Source organism: Oryx dammah, unplaced genomic scaffold, assembly GCF_014754425.2.
Source record: "Oryx dammah isolate SB20612 unplaced genomic scaffold, SCBI_Odam_1.1 HiC_scaffold_20, whole genome shotgun sequence".
Lineage (NCBI taxonomy): Eukaryota > Metazoa > Chordata > Mammalia > Artiodactyla > Bovidae > Oryx > Oryx dammah.
In genome coordinates this window covers 62,189,072-62,196,286 of record NW_024070204.1, presented here as the reverse complement: position 1 = coordinate 62,196,286, position 7,215 = coordinate 62,189,072, and the positions used below count along the sequence as shown (strand labels likewise).

General features: G+C 39.6%; 1 protein-coding gene across 1 annotated transcript in view; it reads left to right on the top strand.

Moving 5' to 3' along the window:
• Positions 1-1,192: 1,192 nt before the first annotated feature.
• ZNF366 (zinc finger protein 366) overlaps positions 1,193-7,215 on the top strand; it is a 62,070-nt gene continuing 56,047 nt past the window's right edge. The window contains exon 1 of the mRNA XM_040262696.1: positions 1,193-1,550. The gene's annotated coding sequence lies outside the window, so the exon portion shown is untranslated. The remainder of the gene's footprint in view (positions 1,551-7,215) is intronic.

Here is a 7,215-nt window from a genome sequence, read left to right as displayed (position 1 = left end):
TCCCCCCATGGCAGAAACCCAATGCCACATGTCGTGTCAGTCTTGGTGCCATGAAGCTGGGAAGAATAAAACTGTCCTGGCTTTTACAAACTTACTGAGTAATGTCACATTCTTGATGACACACACACATATTCAGATAGAGAGATAAATTTATAGACAATTACTGGGGGCAGAAAACTGAATAAATGGAGGATCTTACAGTCCACTGAATCCAGTAAAGTCTTGCAGAGAGAATGAACCAGATTCATCCTTTCCTTGAATTTACTTGACTTGTTCCTTGTGTTCAGGTATGATGCTCCTCCCCAGTTTTTCACCATTGGTTGAAATAAGGAAGCACTTAAAGCTGTTTTTTTTTTTTTTTTTTTGCCGCCACAATGATCTGCGGTTGGTTCCTGCTTGTGGCAAAAAAACGATCTTAACCAGATGAATGAAGGGCATGGGACGCACAACACAAATCAGAACTGTAAACCAGGCTTATTCCTGAGTGAAACATACCCTACACAGAGCTTGTGCTTGCCCTTTACACTCCTGGGACCCCCTAACTGGGTAAAGAATAGTCCCACAATTATCTAGCTCCTTGTAGTCAACCTCCCATTCCTTTTCAAACTTTTTGGATGACTGACCTAAGACCTGTGCAATATTCTGAAAACAAATTAGAAATCACCTTCTGGTTTTTCCAGAGGTGACTAAATCCAAAAAGCACTAGGAATATAAAGGACATGACAATGTGAACAACAGTTCTGGGATAACTATGTCCAGCAGCAATGTGGTGAGTTGCTGCTGTTGTTTTTCATCCATCAAACAAAGATGAAATCTTGGTCCTCTGCATGAGGCTCAGTGACCAATGCATACATCTGTTGTTTAGTCCTGGAAGAATGGAAAGCTCTAGAGTCAGGCTGAAGACTTGCAGCAATGCTGGTGTTTCACAGAGCCCAGGGAGAGCCACACATTGGGGCTGACCTGTGCACGCCTGGCCTCACAGGCTGCAGGTTTGCCTTGGTTAGCATGACAGACCGAAATTTCCCTCCATCAGAGTGGATGAGATGGATTTGTTCCCCTTTCGTTGTGTCTTTTCTGCAAACTAGATGTCAGGCTGCAAGCTCAGGAGAGTCTGCCTTTCTGGAACACCATTTGTTTGGACAGGACAGGCCAGTAAGGCTTTTCATCTCTTTAAAGCTCCCAGGGCAGAGAGCATATTTGAGGAATTCCTTTTTTCAAAGTTTTTTTTTTTTTGCCCCTTCCAACATTTTGTTTAAGAGAAAATGAGATGTCTATCTTCTGTTTCCTTATTTTTTTTCAGGAAAGCAAAGGGTTGTTGACTTCCTCCCTCTCCCCTCCCTTCCTTCCTTCTTCCCGAAGGTACTCATCTGAGAAAAAGAGAACGAAGTATTGTTCCTGTTCTCTTTCTTAAGTCATTCGAAACACTGTCCCTGCGAGTTCTTTAAGTTCCCTGCAATCTGTACACAAGGAGGGAGAAAGAGAGGGAGAAAGAGAGACAAGGGATCAGGTAAACCTCGGGGGCGGCTGCAGCCACTCAGACTCAGGAGCTGGTAAGTTACCCACGCAATCCTTTCTACTTCCATTTCAATCTCCTTGCGATGGATGTTGCTGTGGGCATCTTCCACAGAAAATGCCTTACTGGGTGTAATCCTTACTCAAAGGGTGTGACTGAAGGATGGCCCAGAATTGAAGCTTGTATGTCTTTTTTTTTTTTTTTTTTGAGAGAATACTGATGTTCTGCAGGGTTGAGCCTGGCAGAACTGGACATAGAATTGCACTAGGCTAAGAAGAACATTGTGTTAAATCTGAATTTGGGCACAGATAAGCTGGTGGGTTAACCAAGAGCCACTGGAGTGCTGTGTCTCACTGAGAATTTGCTCTTCCTCAGTGCTGTGTCCTGGGAGCCTTTTCAGGGTGTCTGTTAAGAACTGTGGTTTTCTCTGGGGATTTTATTACCCATTATCTTGATGGAGGTGCCTGCTCTTGTTCTTTCCTTTTCATTCAACATCCCCTGCCTCAAAGAGGACTGTTAATTTGTGACTGTTATTCTGCCTCACTGAGGCAGGAGGAAGAAAAAGAGAATGTCACTTTGATTTGTACTGTAAGGGGGGGTGGGGTATGCTTATGTGTTCAGGCTCCACATGTGGGTTGAGTGTAAATTTATTATCCATTGTCAATTGAAGATGTCATCTGCCACACAAAAGAGGGCAAAGATTTAGGGGCAAGCAGCTTTAATTTTGGAAAACAACATACCACTGGGATAGAAGATTGAGATCGTTCACCTGTGTCAGTAGGAGTGAAAAACCCAGCAGAACATTGAAGAATGTTTATCCAGTGCCTGGTTTTTTAAGCATCAAATAGAATAGAGCAAACCAGTCAAGATTATACACACAATTAATTTTTAAAAGTCTATCTTGCTTCATTTAGATTCATCAGAATGTGTAATGTTACAAAAAACTCATCATGGCAAGCCACAAGGGAGTCAAGATCACATTGTCAAAAATAGACCACAAGGTTGCTCTGAAAGACTGTGTATATTTACTAATATTAATCATTCAACCCAGAGAGGTGTTGAATGGCTGAAAGACAAAGGACAGGCAGAGGTTTTTCTTATATTCATTTCTATGAAATTTACTGATTGAAGTCATCTGGGATGTGAAGAGTGTAATAAAATTAGCTGCTCTCTCATTTATAAATTAATTTGGCCAGACTATGCATTAACCACGCTCAAGTAATTAATCTTTATTTAAAACTGAGCCATCTTAATAAGAGTAAGAAAATATAAAATTGGACTATTATATGGGTTTTGTTCCATTAGTCAGACTTCTTTTTTTCTTCTCCTTTTTTTTTCAACAGACTTTCCTTAGGAGCACTATAAAATGAGCAATGGGAAAGAGATATGATAGCGTTTTCCTGCTTGTGGAAGCAAAATTATACTAATAATAATTGAAAGTGGTTTCTAGCTCCCCTACCACCTACCCTTATTTACCCCATTTCATAGATCTTCAGGTCAAAAGGTAGCCGGGACTGATCAGCTTGGGCATTTTTTTTTTTCCATTTTTTATCAGCAAATGTGACTCAGTAGAAAACTCAGGGCTGCAATTTTTCGTGCTCCTTTCAGTTTCATTTTTCCTTGATAATATATTTAATTTTATGCCCAGTTAGATCAACATCAGAGGATACTGTCTCATTTGGGTTATTGAATAAAAGCATCAGATGCAACACAATATGAAAAAAATGACAGCAGAGTCCCACCGACAAGTAGGGCAAAAGGTGGGTCTGCCTATGGCACAGAAAACAGCCCCTCCTGCGCCTGTGTCTCCAATGTGGCCCAAGACTAAGGCACTCAAGATAGGTTCTTTTCTGTAAAAGAAAAAATATATATTCAGGATTTCCATTTGAGTTGTTAAGCCATTGCCATGAGAATGTTGGACACTGGGGGAAAAAAAATGCAGCTCCCTAAAGAAGAAAGTCATTGACAAGCTTAACCTATCTGCTACTAATCTGTCTTCACTCAATTCCAAGGAGTGAGTTGGCATTTGTGGAAACTTCCAGTGTGTGATTCTTACTCGGAGTCATCAGAGGCTCTTCTGTGATATCATTAAGGAAACTCCAGCTTGAAATGAGCCAAAATTTGACACACAGAAGGTTGCATTAATTAATTTGTGCCAAAGTTGTACATATAACTAAACCATAAATTTGCTGTGTAAATGTTAAATCATGTTAGGATGTGTCCTGTGGGCTGATATGTGAATTAAATGCGAGCAAGCAGAACATCAAAGCACAGGCTTTGTTGTTGTCCAAATCTGGGTTTGAAATCCAGCTTTGTCACTTACTGTGTGACATTTAATTTGGCCAGGTAATTAACTCCTCTAAGCTGCAGTTTCCCCTAATGTAAAATTGCATCTATGTAATCGAGCTGTAGTGAGGATTAAACAAGATTATTTATGTAACACAATTAATACATAGTATGGTAAGTAGTAGGAGTCAGCCCATGTCAGATGTAATTTTTAAGTCTTATATTAATACTTAAAGGTACTGTCTTTTGAATGCAGAGAGTAGAATATACACACTATAATTTGTATCATAATCCTTGATCAATACTATACCAAGAGTCTGCCAAAAAAAAAAAAAATCATCCCTCATATCTTTGAAGTTGGGCACACATTGAGTGAAGCTATCCTGAATCCCAAAATCTTGCAAAACAAAGGAAAGCAGAGTTTAACGTTTTGATGTTTATCTCTGCTGATGGCAGAAACAGCCAGATTTAGCCTCATTAAAATGCCAGCTGTGTTCAGCAAAGGAGAGAGTAGGGGAGAGTTTGTCTTGGGATGAAAGTCTTCAATTTTCATCATGAAGAAACTACATGGTGTTGTGGACGTTTCATTCTCCCTTTCACCCACTTCCCCAAGATCGTGAGCTCTGGGTTGCTGATGACCTTTTCCCTGGCAGTGGAGGGCTAGAGGCTTTTTTTTTTTGGAGACCATTGTGGCAGTTCGTGACTCAGCCAGAGACGAACAGATTTGAAGTGACATGTTCTCCTCACAGTAAAGACTAAGGACACTCAGTGACCCTCTCCTCAAACATTTTAGCGGCTCGCCACCTATCACCAATAAACAGGACCCTGGCACCACTATTGTCTGTGTGTGTGTGTGTGCGAGAGAGCGAGCTCCAACTGCTATTTTTCTCTCACTCTAAACTTTAAAACCTGCATGCTAGTTAGTCTATCCAGTAATAATGATACTTTAACTTAGTTAAACTTCCCTCTCCACTTTACCAGAGCAAAACACTACCACAAAAACGACCAGAAATCGACCACCAGTATCCCAAACCATTGAGGTTCCTTTGTTAGAGTCAGAGGCCCTGATACAATAGAGACTTGCTTGGACAACCTAACCTTTGGAGAGTAGATTGAAGCTGTGTTGTTCTACCCTAAAGTGCAAAACAAGCGTCTTCTCAGGTGGCTTGGAATAAGAGAACAAAGACTAGACTGGGAGTCAGAGCACTTCTGCCAGCCTCTGCCACCCTCTCCACATATGACCTGAGAGGTCTGCACTTGCTTGGACCCCAGTTTTCTCTGTAAAATGATGAAGTTGGATGAAACCAGCAACCCTCAAGGGCGTCTGTGTGTGTGTGAGTGTGTATTAGAATTCCTCTGGGACTTGTTTACACTCTTCTGCCCACTGCACTAGGTGATCTATAAGACTCTCATGCTGACAGCCTGTGATTTTCAAAAATGGGTGATCACTGTTTTGTTCTATTTTCTTCAGGATTGCATTGACATTAAAATGTATTTTTACATTTTTGTTCTAAGAACCATACTTTTAAGCATAATTCCTATTCGGCATTGGATGTTCTCTTTAGAAATTAGTTTCAAATATATCAATTGTTATTCTAGAAGCTGTTAGTTTTATGGAGTAAGGAATATGCAACCCATCTGATCAATATTCTATAATGACATATATTATAAAGAGCAATTACTTACAATTATAAATATTAGAATTCTATATGAATAGCACTTTTTGATTTATGCATTTATATATTATTTGTCCCTTATAGTGAGCATGCATTCTTTCTTTAATCAAAGAAAACACAGATACTGTTTTTATATTCACTTTAAAGAATGTAGATTCAATATAAGTTTTTTGGTTTTATTTTCACCTTTTTACAATGTGTGTTGTGCTGAGCCTTTATTAGAAGTTAGATCCTTGTCCCTAAGTTAATACTGACATGGAAAGGCGAAAGATTGATAATGGTGTTTGAAAAACTAGCACCCACAAGTCATGTTAAATCAGCTATCAAAAGAAAACTTCGTGTGGCTAATAAGTAAAGCAGCGATGGATATAGTTCTCCACGTGACAGAGAGACAGCAGATACTTTGATGTGCACTGTCAGAAACAGCTAGCCTAATGATGCCTATTCTTTTTAATTATTCAAATATCAAATACATTTAGATAAAAGAATAAGAGCTGGTCTTCTTCAGAAGTTATGTATAATACATAAATTCACTAGAAAGTAAGCACCGTGAGGACAGGGCCTTCTTTTGTTCACTGCTGTAAGCGTACAGCCTAGAACATATAATAGATGTACAAAATATTTGTTGAATGGATGATAAATAAGTGGGCTATAGAGTGAAACATGCCATTTTTAGTTAATACTAAACACAGCAGTTAGTAAGTTAAAAATCAGTCAAACTCTCTGGGATTCTGGACAATGCCAAACTACCAGCTTGACATGTTTATTTCCCACCTGAATTGACTGAATGGCTTACTCGTCCATCACATGCCTGGGGCCGCTACCTGTATATTAATGTGTCATCTTGGTAAGGACCCTACACACTTGTTCCTGGGTGATAAACATTTATCAGATACACAGAAAAGACTGTTGGTTGCATTTTGTTTTCCATTTCTCTTCTGGGCAGATGATGGGTTAGACATTGTTTTTGGCGAGAGAGAGAGTGGTCATTTGTTTTTCCTTGACTGAGGCAGTCATGAGCCAGGATTTAGCCTTGTAGGAAATGCTCAGTGCTCTCTGGTTTTTACAGGCAGGGCTGTAAATCCAAGTTAAAGGGATGCCACTTTGGTTGAGTTTACACAAACATGAAGGAGTGAATTCAGGGAGGGAAACGTGATATCCTTGTGGTGCACAATACCCTTTCCTTTATATAGTTAGGCACTGGAGACAGCCAAAACAAACAAATACTGGACTGTGGCAGTTTTGCATTTACATGGCAAATGTAAAAGTGGTAAATATATGTATAAATATGATAACAACTTTGCTGTCTTAGTTGTTAAGACCTCTCATTGATAAAGCCTATCTCTTTATTGCCAAATACCAGGACTACACAAAGGAATTCTTCCCCCTTCTCTTTGCCTATGATCTGTTACGGCCGCACTTTGACCTCATTCTGTGACGGCCACTGGTATTAATGGGGAATGAGATAACCACAAGAGCACTACCACCACCACCCGCAGTATTTATGGAAGAGTTTGGGGCCTGCCAAGAACTTTATGTACGTTATTTCACTTAACCCTCCCATTCTAAGAAGTAGGTGCTTTAGAGATGAGGAAAGGCACCTACCTTGTTTAACAAATAAGCTAGAAAAATTAAATGATTTACTCAAGGTCACTGAATTGATGTTGCTTGTTTTCAGCCTTCTCATTAAAGAGGAAGCAGCTAATAACTTTTTTTTTTTATTAAGTATCCCTTAAGGTG